Here is a 16,870-nt window from a genome sequence, read left to right as displayed (position 1 = left end):
AAAGACCGTTACAAACTCACATCCCCGATTATTTTCATCACACATGGTCCTGGATTCTCCAGATCTGCCACGGTACAATTGAATGATGCAAACGCAATCGCGTCATTATATGATCGTATATGTTGTCTGAAGTGTCTTGATACTTCGTCATTCCCTTCTCGCAGACGCTGAAGTACATCAGGATATTCCGTTAATGGTGGCAATGTTATTTTTCCTCCATGACAGCAATTATTTGCCACCCTTCCTGTTTCATATTTGAACTTTTCTGCATTGCTATATTTACATTTTACTTTCATTTCACCCATGTCTAGTTGCTCCACAGCTTTGAAAATGCCTTTTTCAATACCCCCGTTGTAACGATGCTCAGCAATGATTAGTTCACTATTCATTGCTTCCACTCGTTCTCTGTCTCTGTCTAATTCCAGCCTGTCTCTGCTATCTTCTATTGTTCGGCTGAATACAAAAAGTTCCTTCTCCATCGATGTCAACGTATCACTGTCACTTAATATTTCATCACAAACATGAATTTCAGATACGTTATTCTTGCTCATAAGTCGTCGATACACTTCTTTTTCGTCTGTCGTTTCATCTGCTCGTTGTCTCTTGCTGTCCACTTCAATTCCTTCTATGCTTACTTTTCTTTTTTTCATCAATCTAAGCTTCTGTTCTTTGGTTAAAAATTGGTGTTCCTTCTCCATTGATATCGATCTATCTCCTTGACTTGCTGAATTATTTTTGCTACCGCTCTGCCTGTTATTCTCCGAAATCAACTTCCTTATATTATTTTTTTCGCTATGTTTGCATTGCTGTTCACTCCGCAAAACACCTCTTTCTCTTGTGGTCAACATAAATCCTGGTAGTCCTCTTGCCTGGTTATACGAATATTTGTTTGATATTATTCTATGGCTTATTTGGTTATTCGCACTTACAATTTTATTTTCCTTACTCTTTTGTGATACTTCCGACCATCCACCATCTTCATTGCCTTGTCTGCTGATTGAAACTCCTCCTTTCTCCATTGCCGTCGTCCTGGCTGTCCTTTTGACTGTTTGGTGATATATTTAGATTAACTATCATTTGCTTGTTACTTTTGATACTTATTACTCACTATCTGAATTTGATTTTGGTTCTGCAAGACATCAAAGTATCCACTGTCTCCGTCGTCGGTAACGAGTAGCGAGAATTGTCTTTTATCTTGGGATCTGATTCGGCGTGGATGAATTTATTCTCCGCGATATACGATTAAACATATCTTCAAAATGTCCGCAGCTGCAGCTAATTCTGTTTCTCCTCCGTGAATTCCATTTTTATTCATATATGATTTGTAATCACCAGGTGACCTAATAATAGCACCGTTTGATTCATCACCTGTAATAAAACCCGCAAATGTAGACCAATCATCCACTATATTTGAAACGATACTCAGTCTCACCTCTGCGTGTCGATCTTGAGTGCCGTATACACAATACGCCAGCGCGCGAAAAAGATAATTCCCGTCGGGAATCATCTTGATAATTTTTGTTTGCATGTGCATTTTTGCGTGTCAGAAACAGATACCTATAAAGATATTTGTCAAAGACTGTCATAAACAGCCGATGACAGCTGTCAAAGGAAGTTTTGTTTGCTAGATGCTTTTTGTTTTGTTTTCGGCATCTCACTCCACCGCCAACTTCATGCGTATACTATTCTTATTGTAATCTTTTTTATACTATTGTTACTATAATTTTTTTTACCTGTTCATTTGTTCAGAACTTTTTTATCAGATAGAGAGATATCATTACTTACATCTTTCTGTAGTGAACTCACAATCGATGCACTTTCCATGACCAGAGCAGCTCATGAGAAAAGCCGCAAAAGTTACAATACACATGTGCGGGAAAAACTTTCGCGCATTGGTAGCGCTGTGAGAAAAAGAACTTCGCACATTGCTAGCGGTGTGAGTTAAACCTTTCCACATTACTAGTGGTGTGCGAAAAAGGTGGTCTCGCTTTTATCCACGGTTACGCATTTCGCAAACAGCTGTACGAGCGCCATCGAAGAAATAGTTTGTCACTCTTTGCCGTGCTCGTCATCCTGCCGGGATGAAACAATGTTATTCTTTTCATTTGATATTCCTATGTTTATATCTCGTATACTATTATGATGATATTGCTTTTTTCATGGGGTTTCAGTTCCTGTTTTAGGTCGGGGGGGGCTTCGCCCCCCGACCTCCCTACGTAGGTTTCGCCCCTTGACCCCATCAGGGACTTTGGCCCTGGTCCCCAACGCCACGCACGGTGGTCTGTTAGAAATCTAATCGCTTTTTCAAGACTTCCGGACTTTTTCATTCTTTGACTGGTTTCATTGTCTTATTTCGGACTTTTCATTACAGGTGTAACAAAAACTGAGTTCGATACACGTGCGAAAGTTGTCCAGGACTAATTCGTGTAAATGCGTCACAGCGCCCTTCGACTAGTCTCCGGGCTCGTGTTGCGCTTTCATGCTCGTGCGAGCATTGGCACCTTCACGCACTGATATCGAAAAACACTATTAATTGCTCCACATTGTTTTTCTATTGTAAGCCTGTTCTTCGATGATTCTGAGCCAGTGTTCTTGTTTGTATTCTCGTATTTGATGACTTCCGCCTGCTTAAAGTTCTTGTAAGTGATCTACCCAGATTAAGTCGTTAACTCGATTATTACATCGTACATACTCACACGGTTGAGTTCGCGGATGGAGAGTTGAATTTTGTTTGGCAGAAGTTCGCTAGATTTTTCGATCTTACGAGTCATTGTACGCGAAGTGGTCTGCAGGTGAAAAGTCAGGTATTTTAGCTCGTTTTCGACATCTGCGTGGGTCTGAATCTTCGGCTGTTGATCCATTTTGGTTTTATTCTTGTATTTAAGCCATTCTTCTGGGGCTATCAATCGAGTTTTGTCTTTCTTCGTTGTTGTGAGATCAAGTTTGATTTTGACAAGAATTGGTACGTGATCGCTCCCGATATCGTTAATATTCTCGCATGGTGTTATGTTTTTTGCAATGTTTGTAATGGCATGGTCCAAGTTTGTTATGCTCACGCTTGCAACTTCCCTGGATCATCGTAGAGATATTACAATATCAACAAAATCCGCGTTTACATATGGATATATCAGACATCCGCGCGCGTCTGTGTTTATATGGCCGAAGGCCGGGTGTTGACCGTTCCAATCACCGACCGAGATTGAGTTTGGTATGTTTAGAAGGTTTTCTATGTCTTCATTTACGTTGTTTTCTCAAGGCGGAACGTATATACAGTCCATTAATTATAATTGTATATTCTTTATCCAGGTTTAGTAGGATCGAACAGCATTCCGGATTTTCATATGGTTTGAGACGGCACCAAAATAAGTCGTTTTGAATGTACATGAAAGTTACGCGAATTCCCCGTCCGCGCACTACTCGGTTAGTTCTATTGTCCAATAATTTTATATATCCTACCATTTGATATTTATAAATGCCTGACGGTTTGATTTTGACTTCGTTGAAGATCACCACGTGGGGATTGTGTTTCGCGATTATATTTCTCATTTCATTTATGCGTAAGTGTTGTCACGTGGCATTTTTGATGCCCGTTACAAGGGGCTTCCTGAACCCTGGACGGAATCAAACTCGATAGGTTTACAATAGCAAAGTCGTTAGAAAAGAGCGCCAGAACTGGATCACGCATCCAAGCTTCCGAGAGGGGACACTGTGGCGAATAGCGACTAAGATATTGCGGGCCTTTGTTTGTTTTTTTTCTTTTCGAGTACATTGGCCCCAGGCCAGCGGTTAATTACGACGTCGAGGATATTGCGGACTGGTGGAATAGCGACGATCTCGAGGGAAGGATGTCGAGGCTGCGGAGGAGGAGCCAACGAAGATCCCGGCATCGCGTCAATCCAAGGCGCACGCGATTCCCGCTGGTGGCCGACGCTCCGCAGCCTTCCTCGCTCACCTCGCCAACACCTAACCGGTGAATCCATAATGGACTGACTAGCGACAACGGAGCACCACCCGCTCACCCCCCGGCCGTTATAGAGCTGCGCAGAGGACGACATCGTGATCTAGCCTCAAGTTCTGCGCCGCGATGTGATGACAGGTGCGCGCTGACAAGGGGAGGGCGTGAACTTGGGGTCACGGATTTCAGGGCACTTCTGGGGTTAAAGAGCACTTCGAAATAGTGAACCACAGGCCAAGCAGGGGCACATAATTCTCACCCGTTTTCGAGATGAATTGATTTGAAAATCGTAGCGCTATCAATCAATTTTTTATCTATCTTGCCACCTGACAACGCATGTTCACCTATTAACAATTTTTTTTGTGGGTGGATTTTGTGGGTTTTTAGAAATTCTCTTACCGAATTTTTGACCGTCAAGTTGAGGTGCCAGTTTGCTTTACCATTGTGCTTGAGTTCACCATTTTGTTGTCTGCATATCCTATATAGTTGCATTTGTATTGGTTCACTTTTGAGTCGTGCGATCGATTTGACTACAGTAGCAATACAAGAAGAGTTCTACTTACAGATTCCTGTTACCGACACTTACCGACATCCTCCACAGACTCAAACCCTTCTCCACGATGACGTCACAGTCTGCCGTACCGACTTGAGGTCAAAACGCGCAACCTTACGGACAATTATATCGGTGAATAGTCAGAATAGCACACCTTGACCGACAATTCTTATCAGTCGAAGGTAAAAATCATGCTGTTTTACCGACCGAAGATCTGAGTCTGTATGATGTGCACGCCTGCTAACGTTAGAGGGTGCAGCTAAAGGCGTAAACTTTTTCACCAACCTGGATTTTGGTTACCCGTCCCGAAATATTTTCCCACGATAGGACTGCTAATGTGTCACATCAACCACTTCAAAATCTTTTCCCACAGTAGCACTCCTGACGTGTAACATCAACCACCTAACATTCTTTTCTCACGTTATCAACCAGGCAATATTCCAAAATTCGTGGTCCTGAGAATTGTTTTTTACCAACGTGGATGTCCTACGTTATCATCCACGTGACATTCTTTTTGGCTTGTAACAGTAATGGGTACTCTACGATGGATTTTGAACGAGTTCAGTCAAGGTTAGAGCGAAAGGTCGACCAATAGCTACGGTAGTATACATTCAGAGCTATGGATCTTCGGTGTTGGGTAACTATCGCTCGAGGGATGCGAAACATAACTTGGTTTGAGTACAGCACGGTCATGGATGGAGAGCAAGTTTGAGTATCACATAAGATTCGTATTGAAAAAAAAAAAATTATTTCTCACGGCTAAGGTTAGGGTGTAAAATGATTTCATGAAAATTCTTTAAAAAAAAGTTTTATTGAGTACAATTTTTAGGGTACAGTTGACAATCACTTCACAAAGATAGTACAATAATTTTATTTAACAGTATTGTAACGATTGTTAGAAGGCTTGTATGTCAACGATGAGCTCCATCTTTGTATTGTGCGAAATAGTAAAAACGGTTGTTCTTTTGTACCAACTTTGTTACCCCACCACTGAGTGGGTTGTATTCGACAATACGATCGTGAACAATCGAGTGATACGCCGATGTTTCAGCGGAAAAGTTGGCTTCAGCTACAAATTCAGGACAGATGTCGACAGGGCCGTCTTCAAAGATTCGTTTTGTTTTGGACAGTCGATAACGAATGAGGGGACATCTCGAAGGAATTCACTCTTTGTCAATTATGTCTCGGGGTTCTTGTCGTGGTAGGTAGCTTAGAGAATTGCGTACATCTCGTACAGTAACGCGTACAGATTAAAACTCATGTTGAGGTTCAGGTTACCGTATGTATGGGATTGAGAGTTTGAAAATGGCTGGACGTTCGTGATATTGCATTAATCGAAATGATTTGCGTTCTTGCCGGTCTTCTTCTTTCGACTTGCTTGGAAACCCAAAATGACGTGTCGAGGTTTTTCAAGCTGAGTGGAAGTTTTTACAGTCTAAACGTATTTCGATGTTATGGGATGAAAGGATATTCGTACAATTCCCAACTGCGGAAACTCATCAAAAAAGGCGAATCTTTCTGAATGAAATTTGGTAGGTTGCCTTTCGTCTGATCCGCAAGTTTCAAATAGGGTATTAGCCATTTCACTGCATTCATCATGATTTTGAATTCCTCCTTTCAAGTCTGCATGATTGCGTTGACGTTAGTTTTTGATCTCGTCAAAATTAACTCATGTTTAGCGTTAACAACGATCTTGCGGTAGTCTTCAGCAAAATCCAATATCATGCTGAGCGGTATCAATACGTCAAAATGATCCTCGGCATCGGTTAATTTTTTCTTCTCTTCTACAATAAGCCATCCGGCGTTCTGCATCAGCCAAGTCTGACCAGGGTACAGAAAACCGTAACCCTTCATGAGACTTGTCAAGTCAACGTTCTTGCTTCTATCACTCTCAACTGCCTTGATTTTATGGCGAATTTCTTCGAATAAATGACAGATCGCGTTGTTCACGAGCTGTGTGTTCACAGTAGATGTACCATCAGGTTCGTGGAGTCATTCATGGATATGTACCGAACTGTTGATGGGTAATATGCATACATCCTGATGCTGAACGGTGATTCGAATTTAATCGCTGTTGTTGAAAGTTGACGAGGCGTAAGGCTTGTGAGCGTCAATCTCGTAATGCGCAACGGATTCATCAAAGACGACTGGTGTTTAAATGTTTAAGATTTCTTCCTCCATGGTACGTAGCAGATGATAGAACAGAAAAATCGGATTTTCAGTTATCGGAAATTCCTCATCCAGAAGGTGTTGGTTTCAGACCCAGAGCTATCAGGAACTCCACGTTTCGAGGTGTGAACGGTTCAAGAATCGATCAACGACTGATTTGATCAAGGCATGCCGACTTACCAATATACCAACTCTTTGACAGTCTGTTGAATACAATTTTCATCGTTCAGTGCGATGTGATATATAGTCTCACAGTAATAACTTCTCCACGAAAATTAACCAAGTCTCCGTCTTGATACACTAACCGGAGCTGAACGTGATCTATGATCCTAACGATGAACGGCAGATAAATGACGTGCGAAGGTACTTCAACGATCTTATATTCTGGTGGGACAGTCGGTAAGAACTCGTGAATAGTGTGTACTTAATGTCCATTGACGCGGGCGCCTGTTGTAATGCTGCACTCAACTTGCACCGTATTGACCTTGGGTATAGTTACAGGCACGTCTGATTCGTGAGTTTTATCAACCACCAATACGCGTGGTGTGAATTCTAAAATTGGAGAAATAGAATCATTTGGATGAAAGTTAATCGTGTAGCTGCATGTGATTTCGTTGCGTAATGTTTTATTGTTGGGTTTGATGGTGAGCCTTATATCTGTAAATCTTAGCACGTTTTGAGGATACGTCTTTTTGTCTTGATCTCGTAGCGAATGATAGGTATGGTGATGACTTTATTAGCCACGTGAATTTTGTTGTGACCAATATCAACGTTGTGAACCGGATTGAAGGTTAACAATTCTACTAAGCCAAGAGCATAACTTTCATTGCGAGAAAGTTCGATCGGTGGGATATATCGTGCCTCGAGAATAGAAGAGGTTTCCCAAATCGTTAACGTTAACGAATCATCGATGACTGCGAGTGATAGACTGACTTTGATGAATCATGCACCATGTTTTTTGAAATTTTAGACACAAGTGTCCCCATTCAAATGTATCATAATTCTGGTACCTATCATGATTGTATTTACCACTATCAACGCCGAGGTATTTTATGAGGTCTGGGGGTGGTTGCAGGTTGCCGAAACTGTCAAAGTAATCGATATTATTGTCGCGTTTCTTGTATGCAACCCAGTGTGTTCCCGGACCGTCTTTGTCGTCAAGGTTGATTATAGCTGACTCGTTTTTCCGTGGACCATTTTCGGGCATTTCGTTTCGCTTGAAAACACCTCGGAAATGCGGAACCTTGAAGATTTTTGCATATTTTAACAAGTCCCAATCAGTCAACGCTCGACGTGGTAGCATCACATCTAGTTTTTTGAAAGATGAAGACCAAGACCTGTTTTGTACGGTTTCATATGAAGCCCGTTGCCCAACGCGATAGCTTCCATAGTTTTGTTGTGTCGTTTGCTCTCTCCCAGTTCTCGTCTAGCAGCACTAGCATCGTTCACAGCTTTTGCTATACCAGCCACACCACTGGCCAACGCGCCTGTAGCACTAATTGCAGCGAAAATAGGGATCAGAAACGGTAGAGAACAACCTACTTTTAAAGATTCTGGTAGGACGCGAGGTGTTCGCACTTCACATTTACCACCCGCTTTTTATCGGCGTTTTCAGCACCCTTTAGCGCAGATTCTATAGCTACTTTTGCATTGTTGCTTGGAACCATAGAACGTTGCAGCATTTATAATTTTTCTTAAGGTCACATTTTTTGATTTTGGAATTCCCATTCCGAGTTCTGATTTTACTGACACTGTATTAGCTATTGTCCAAGCGGCTGCCTTCCCACCCCAAATTTGCGTCCCTTGCGAGAACCCGTCTCCAAGCTTTCTCAGCCAACACCCTATCAGCCTCGTTTCTAACTTCAAGATTTTCACGATTCTGCGAGTAATACGTGGTCCTTGCGAGCTGCGTCGAGAAAATTGATTCCCGGATCACCCCGCGCGAGTCTCTTTGTTAATTTTGTACCAGGCCTACAGTATTGATAACGAGGTACATGCAATTCGACTGGAAGGCTGTTGATTTTATTCACCAGACCCTTGCTACGATGTTGCCGCCTGCTGCTTCGTTCACCTCTGTACGCGATCATGTTCGTGCGTTGACTGAAGAAAAGTGCTTTAAAACGGGATGTTCATAGCAAATCCGATCAGTCATGTCCGAGATACGGTTTGAGAAACAACCTACTAAGCTTCCTGTGATGAATTTTGACAAACTTTCGGAGCAAAATGTCAAAAGGCACAAACGGCACGGTGAATTACTCCCGAATAGTGTACGTGCAATATTCTGTGGCCCGTCAGATTGTGGTAAAACTAATGCGTTGATCACACTTATAACCCATCCCAACGGACTCAGATTTAAAAATATCTACATCTACTCGAAATCTCTCAACCAACCTGAATACCAATTGTTGAAGCCATTGTTGGACCATGTTGAGAATACGGAGTATTCTGCGTTTACCGAGCGCAAGCAAGTGATTACACCGGAAGAAGCACGGCCCAACTCAATAATCATATTTGACGATGTAGCGTGCGAGAAGCAGGACAATATTAGATCCTACTTTTGCATGCGTAGACATCACGACGTTGACTGTTTCTATCTCTGTAAGACGTACGCGCGTATTCCCAAACATCTCGGCGCGACAACGTGAACTTACCTGTGTTATTTAAACAAGAAGATCCCAGTAAACATGAGCCGGTTAAAATGTGGTTGAAGAAACGTTAAGGTCGTATAATTATGGTATAGGTAGAAAATATTACCGTGTTCGATATACGGTAATTTTTCAGTAAAATATTAATCGTTGTCTCTCCACAAATATTATACGATTTTCATTACACGTACATTTAAACAACGGTTTCTAGACTAATAATCAACGTTTTGTTTACTAGTTCAATTGCTAATTTAAATTCGTTAAAAACCGGTATATTTATAGATATTAAAATACAAATTTTCTACGTTTCATCGTCAACGTTTGGTTGTGGTAAGCGAGATTCGTAGTATAAACGTGTGGTAAAACCGTTTATATTTCTAGTCTTATGAACAGTTAATATACATGTTTTATTCCTTCACCGGTAACACAAGTTTAACGTTTCATTCACTGCTTTTCTACAACATTTAAACAACGGTTTCTAGACTAATAATCAACGTTTTGTTTACTAGCTCAATTGTCAATTTAAATTCGTTAAAAATCGGTATATTTGTAGGTATTAAAATACAAAATTTCTGCGTTCCATCATCAACGTTTTATTGTGGTAAGCGAGATCCGTAGTATAAACGTGTGGTAAAATCCATTATATTTCTAGTCTCATGAACAGCTAATATACATATTTTATTCCTTCACCAGTAACACAAGTTTAACGTTTCGTATAGTTACCATACCTTGCCAATATGTTCTCATTAATTGTTTAATAATTAAGTCAATACACTTTTGATCTACTGATCACATGTAATACGTGAAAATTACGTCGTACATAGACTTGTCATATCGATACACAGAATTATATACCTACTCGGGCCGAAACGTAAACAAGATTTGTTTCGTACCTTTCTGACCTTCATATCCAAGAATACTACCCTTTTCAACATAGTGAGGGCAGGAATCAACTTTTACATCATTTACTTACATATTGCGATGTTTGAATTTGGAACTATAATCATTATATTCAAGTTTTTCTCATGTTAGCAGTGACTAAAATTCAACGTTTTGTTATCCTCCTCAGCACGTTTTTCTGATTACCTTAAATTTTGTAAACAACTGGTCATTCGATTTCCAATCTTTTTTTTCATTCGATAAACTAGTAAGTATCATCAAAAATATGAAAAAATTCAGGTGACATAACACTAGAAGTGATAATTTTATTCTACGTAATATTGTAAAGTAGAACAATATGTTACCTCCATTTTTTCAAATTCTTTTCCTTGTGTTATTGTTAATTCCCCAACATAGGAAAAAAAGTTGAAAAATCGATGAACAGATTTTTTTACAAAGGTCACCAAGAAATTACGTAGTTGAGCATATAAGTGCATCCCTTCGCGGCGTCTTTATTAATTGTAAAACATACGTTTTCCTATACCATAATGTATATATTGGAATAACCCATGCTAGGAAAGCGAGTGGCCGTAGATGAAGCTCGTGTACCATGGATGTTACATATACGTATAATGAGCGCATGTGTCAAACGACAAGCGGTCGCGAAGAATCGAGAATGTCCTAGCGTGAAATACTCGCGCCTCTTCTTCTGCCTCTGATTGGCTCGCTAGGTCAGCGTGTTGTAACTCGTACGGTTCCTGCACGCTGAGAGCCGAGGACGACGCGCCAGAATGCCCCCCCCACCACCGTTCGCGAAGGCTCTCAGCTCACGCGATCAGTGAATCAGTCTAATTTGACCAACTTCCGAGGTCAGTGCACGTCCGTGTTTATGTGAGCCTTCATAAGCTGGTAAGTACAAATGTATTTTCTATTTGGAAAAATTTATCACGATGATTCAATACAGACGAAAATGACAATACAGGCGTAAATAACCTGACAATAAAAAGAAAAAACAAATACTTTGTGATTGCGTCGTACTTGCTTTTGAACGTCGCCGAAAGGATGTAGGCACAATAGAATTGCTTGTAGATAATGCTATAAGAAGCATGTCTATGGTATGGAATATATACTGATTGCAAATAGAAGCCGCAGATATTTATTGTTAGCTTCATTCTTACTTGTGCAGGCATCGTTTTTCTTTTATAAGGTTATCCAGTGAAATAGATCGCTAACACATACGTATCATGTACGAATGAACGATCATTTAGTGGCTGCATCTTTTCCCAATAAACACACAGTGGTTGAAATGATATATAATAGACCTGTCAAGACACGTTGAGAGAACGTTGAAATGGCACATAAAGATTATTCTACCTAGAATACAGGTGTTAAATACTATGTATTTTCAGGTATTTGACGGATTAGCAGTGATATCGAGGAAGTGAATGCTCCAGCTGCGGTCGAATAATAATTAAAACTTATGCGTACTGCGTACCTAGACAACGCTTTCTATAGCGTCTGTGTTCTTTTTTGAAATAATGTGCCAATACTTTTTATTATTTTACTTTGTCAGGATTGTGATTTTTTACCTAGTCCCGAGATGAAAGTTAACAATTTTCCTCGTTAGGGTATAATCATTGTATGATTATTTTGTTTCATGTTTTATTTGTTATCAAACCTCTTGTATCGGATATAAGTTTTTGTTTGTTCATGTTTACTTAATTTTACTATTTGCTATACTTCTATACTCTTGTGAGTACATCTGTACAATTGAGGTATGCGTATATGTAAAAGACTGTATGTTTATTTATACATCCCAGTCAACATTCACACAGTTACATCGTTGGCATAATAAAATGTCCGCATCAACGATACAGACAAACTGGTATATAAAAAACTACTGTTATGTTTCGGATACATTGTTAAAGCGGATATTTCGATACGTGTGCAATGTAACTATTGTCATTGTTGCCTTGGATGAAAGTACCTTATAATAAATATATATCATGTTTCGCAAAGGTGTGTGCTTTATCTCATTTAGTTGTCCTGTATTTCTCATAAGAATACATAGGTGTGGATGTAAAATAATTAATATCATTTAATTGGTGCAAGTTACCATTACTGAAATAGCTAAGAATGTGAGCGTTGCTGTATCATCTAACCCCTGAGATAAGTCCATATTGACCATACAAGAAGCTTTTAACAGCTTGTGTATTAATATAGTACATGAAAAATTATACCGAAAACATATTCTCAAGTTGGTTGTTACACGTTTATCGGAACCGCGTGATATTCGATTAAGTGTATTCAATTAAACGTATAATAATTGTTTACGAATATCGTTTTTACGTTAAATCAACACACATTAAGTACGTGTATTATTATAAAAAAAATTTTCCAATGAACACGCTTATTAAACGTATTTGAACCACGAAAAATGGTGGCTATAACAGGTATATATTAAACGTCTACGTTAACATTTAAATTGCGTTCTTTCATACTTGTTTCATTACGTTTCCGAAAACCGTAATTTCGACGTTTACTTCAACCGTGGAATATCCGGATCATAATCACTAACAGAAAACGTTGATGAGCGCAGTAGAAAAAACCTATATCAGGGCGGACATTTTTCACGAGAAAAAACGTATGTGCTGAACGATTATTCAACTATATACAACGTTATTTTTCGACGAATTTCTTACGATTTATTTACCAGCAATGTTTATTGGGATATGAACTTCAGACACGTATACCGACGACCATGTAAACACCGATATGTCTTACACAGAGTTTGAAAGTGTGTGCTCTGTATGCTGGAACGGTGAGAAGTACGGGTTTCTTGTGATCGACAAAGACAGCGAGCTCAACGAAGGACGATACAGGAGAGGATTCGATTCTTTTGTTAACCTGGAAAAGGAATGAAATCTAACGTTTTCGAGCGAGAGATGCAGTGGCGTTGCAGACTCAGTTGCGTCAACATGCAGAGCTCTGAAATTTCCAAGCAAAAAGATGTCCTACATCAGATCGCTCAAGCAAGTGCTGCGATCCGTCGAAAACACAGATTGCTCAAGTCGGGCAAGGAATCTACGACTCAGTAATTAAGTGACGATTTCAAACCAGTGGTGACTCCGTTGCAAGAACTGGTAAATGCTACAAAAGATACTATACCTGTGAAACAATTGGTGAAAGAAATTAAAGAAGAAATAAAGCAAATGAAAGATGAAACGAAAAATGAAACTATCTTGGAAATGGAAAATTTTTTTGCTTCGGCAGGATATGAAACAATCGTAGAAACATTGGTCGAGAAAATCAAGGATGAGTATTTCGCACTGATGAGAGATGCAAAGACAAAATGTGAATTGGACAACGTGTACGGTGTACGCAACCTCTCAAACGGACTAATTATTGGTGATTCGTTGATGTCCTTTGAGAGCGACGACATTCGTATTGGCAATACGCTTTCCCTGAAAACGAAGGGTTCGCTGGAACTTTTGTTCGACAAGAAGCCTGACGGTTTTTATGTAAGCGCCGGAGATCGGGGAAATTTGAAAAACATAATTCTCGCAACGAACGCGTATAAATAGTATTACTCATCCAATGGGGTTGTTCGAAACGATAACAGTTACTAATCCAAAAATGTCATTGCCGAATTGATGGAATACACCCCATCACCTCGGCGAAAGGGTAAACGTCTACTTCCGCAAGCTTTGATCACTCGACAAGATGTTGCAACGTAATACGTTTTCTGGGATGATGCAAACGAGACACTGGAGCGTCTTCGTTCACTCCTGGCATCTCAGGCAGCGGAAAATCCGAGTCACAACGACGAAATAATCTCAGACATCCAAGATCCACGCGAAGCAGGAATCATTTTTTAAGCAAATCCCGTCGTTTTTGCATTCGTTACCGAGATAAGCGTCGACGTGTTTGGACGGCATCGGGATAAAAACACGGCTGCGAGCGGTTACGGTCCTCCGGGTGTCGGATTTCAAATAACAGCGGACGGGCATTACGACATACAGAACAAGAGACTGTGCAACGTCGTAGATCCTGCAGAGCCGAACAATTCTGTACTTTCAAAAATCTTGGGTCAAAAATTCAACTCGCTGCAAAAACAAATTGACAACCTCGATCAAATGATCAAACTTTGCAGATAACTACGGAGATAGCTTTGGATACCTTTCACACAGACTTTAAAACAGACAGAGACCTGTCCATCCGAACCGCTGAAATCATTTTTCAATTGGGCACCAGACTTAGAGCGTTGAAATATGAACGAGAAAAAGCAGGTACTGGTAGCGGAACTGCCTAAGTCTGCACCCCAGATTTACCCGCGTCAACTTTTGGACGTTCGCGGCATCGACGAGACCTGACAGGCGGATCTTCTTGATATGATGTCATACGCTGAACTTACAAAGGCTACTAGTACATGCTCACAGTTATTGATATTTTTTCAAAGTACGCGTCGGCTATACACATGAAGAGCAAGTTGGAGATGATGTAACGTAGGCAATGGAATCTGTGCTTGTACGAGGACGGATACCGATAAAATTACACGTCGATAGAGGAACGGAATTTTACAATTCAAAATTTGAATCTCTTATGTCACGCTATGGAATCAAACTTTACTCCAAATACAGTAATTTGAAGGCATCGATCTGCGAACGCTTCAAGCGCACGCTCAATAGTCAAATGTGGAAACGGTTCAGTATTCAAGGAAGCTGCAAGTGACTCGATATCTTATCTGATTCGTTTCGGCTTACAACAACGCCAAACACCGAACCGTAAGAATGAAACCAACGGATGTCACCGTTGAGAACGAAAGGTTGATATCACGTCAGGCATAAGGAGGGCTTCGAGAGAAACCTACCAAACTGGCAAAGTGAAAAACTGGTGACAAAGTTCGAATCAGCAAATTCAAAAACGTCTTCGAGAAAGGTAACACTCCAAATTGGAGATATTCACAATATGCCAAGTAAAAATAACTCATCCTGTGACGTACAAGCTCAAAAGCTATGAAGATAAACCCATCGCTGGTGGTTTCTACGAACAGGAGCTCCTCAAGGTTAAACATCCGGACATCTATCTCGTGGAGAAGGTGCTTAAGAAGCGTGGAAAAAAATTATACGTCAAGTGGTGAGGTTATGACAATACATGCAAAAGTTGGATAAATGAATCTGATATGTAACATCAAATGTACGAGATTATTTTTCAAACATGTGCCTTCATTTTCGCACCTTAAAGATACAATTCACACCAATGCGCAGTCTAACTGCAGGTCTTGTTGCCCTACGGCAGCGTATCGGTCGCGTTTGTAAATACGATCTGCTTCTCGTCGTTCCAGCTCAGTACTACCTTCTTCTGTTTTATGGTACAGACCTGACTCCGTATCACACTCTGATGAATGACTAAATTTTTGTGTTTCAAAGCACCCTCCCAATAATCATTGAAAGTTATATTTTTTTTTAGCGATCCTTTCACACCATTATCTCGTTTTTTGTCTTCATCCTTTCCCATCACTCCGTACGAACACAATTCCGCCCTCAAGCCAATAAATTCTGTCATTATTCTTCCGTCACACTCGTCTTTCATCAAGCCGCGGATTTTTTTGTTAACTTGAGGCATTCCGTGAACATCATCAGGTGGATAATCGGAAGTATCAAATTTGTCCAGTCCTGTTTTATGCATTCGTGAACATCGGGGATGGTGAAGTGGTATAATAAACTATCCGTGTAGGTATACATCAATTTAGCCTGATGTCCAAATTTTGTTTCAACATAATTGTAATGGGAATCGTAAATAAAGGATTCTGAAAGATCTAAAATGGAGAAGCCTGCATACAATGGTTTGTTGAGTTTGACTCTAGTTTTACGCATTTCAACTATTATCATATTTTAATTAAAGATTGTACAGCTGTGGAAATTTGGTATGGCTATAGTACCTCTAGCACTATACCCTCCACCCAATTTCCTAATCAATCTCACATCTTTGTATTTCCGAACGTTCTCCATTGTCTCACCAAAAACAGCGTTATTCATTAATTGATAAAAAATTTTCTCAAATTCATTGTTTGATTTTTTTCTCAAACCTGTACTTGAATCCATGTATTTTTTCAGCCATGCTGTTTGTCTGAACTTGAGAATTCTATGAATTTCAACTCATTTCAAACTTAACTCTAAACATTATTTCGAAACGTGATAATGGATAACGTAGTTTCGCTTGGAAAGTAGCGTAGTCGTCAATTTCGGTTGCTTGCTACTTGAGGTCGGAGGTATGTAGTGCTGCCGGCTGAGTGGCGGCTCCTTCGTGCATTTCGTACAGTTCCTCGGGATATTTCATGTCTACCTCCAATATGTAGCCAAACTTGGCTTCGTTCAGGATGGTGAAAACATCAAATTGCTCGAAATTCGAGATCCATTCAAAGGAATCGTACGGTAGAGCAAAGCTCATGGCAGCACCGTACAAGTTGTTGAGGTCGAAGTACATAAGATACGACTTCTCTAGCTCAAGATTTGAAGCATGTCCCATGTACCTGTTATTTGCTTTTGCATACCGATTAGAGCATTGGGACACACCACCTCAAATTCCTTTTTCTATGAACATAGTCATATCTACGTCGGTGAGAAGCTCTAGCCCGATGTCTATACACCTTAGCATTGCCTCAAACGA

At 40.2% G+C, this 16,870-nt stretch overlaps 1 protein-coding gene and 1 long non-coding RNA gene across 3 annotated transcripts in view; one reads left to right on the top strand and one right to left on the bottom strand.

Annotated features, from left to right (window-relative positions):
* The window catches only part of LOC124309248 (regulating synaptic membrane exocytosis protein 1), a 1,429,783-nt gene that overhangs the window by 1,128,239 nt on the left and 284,674 nt on the right, over positions 1-16,870 (bottom strand). The window lies entirely within an intron of this gene.
* LOC124309251 (uncharacterized) lies at positions 10,995-12,219 on the top strand. Its single transcript, XR_006909209.1, has 2 exons — positions 10,995-11,110; positions 11,611-12,219. It is a non-coding gene; the product is annotated as an uncharacterized LOC124309251 (long non-coding RNA).

This window comes from Neodiprion virginianus, chromosome 7, assembly GCF_021901495.1.
Source record: "Neodiprion virginianus isolate iyNeoVirg1 chromosome 7, iyNeoVirg1.1, whole genome shotgun sequence".
In the NCBI taxonomy this organism is placed as follows: domain Eukaryota; kingdom Metazoa; phylum Arthropoda; class Insecta; order Hymenoptera; family Diprionidae; genus Neodiprion; species Neodiprion virginianus.
The sequence above is the reverse complement of the archived record's forward strand: the minus strand, read 5'-3'. Positions and strand labels throughout refer to the sequence as shown.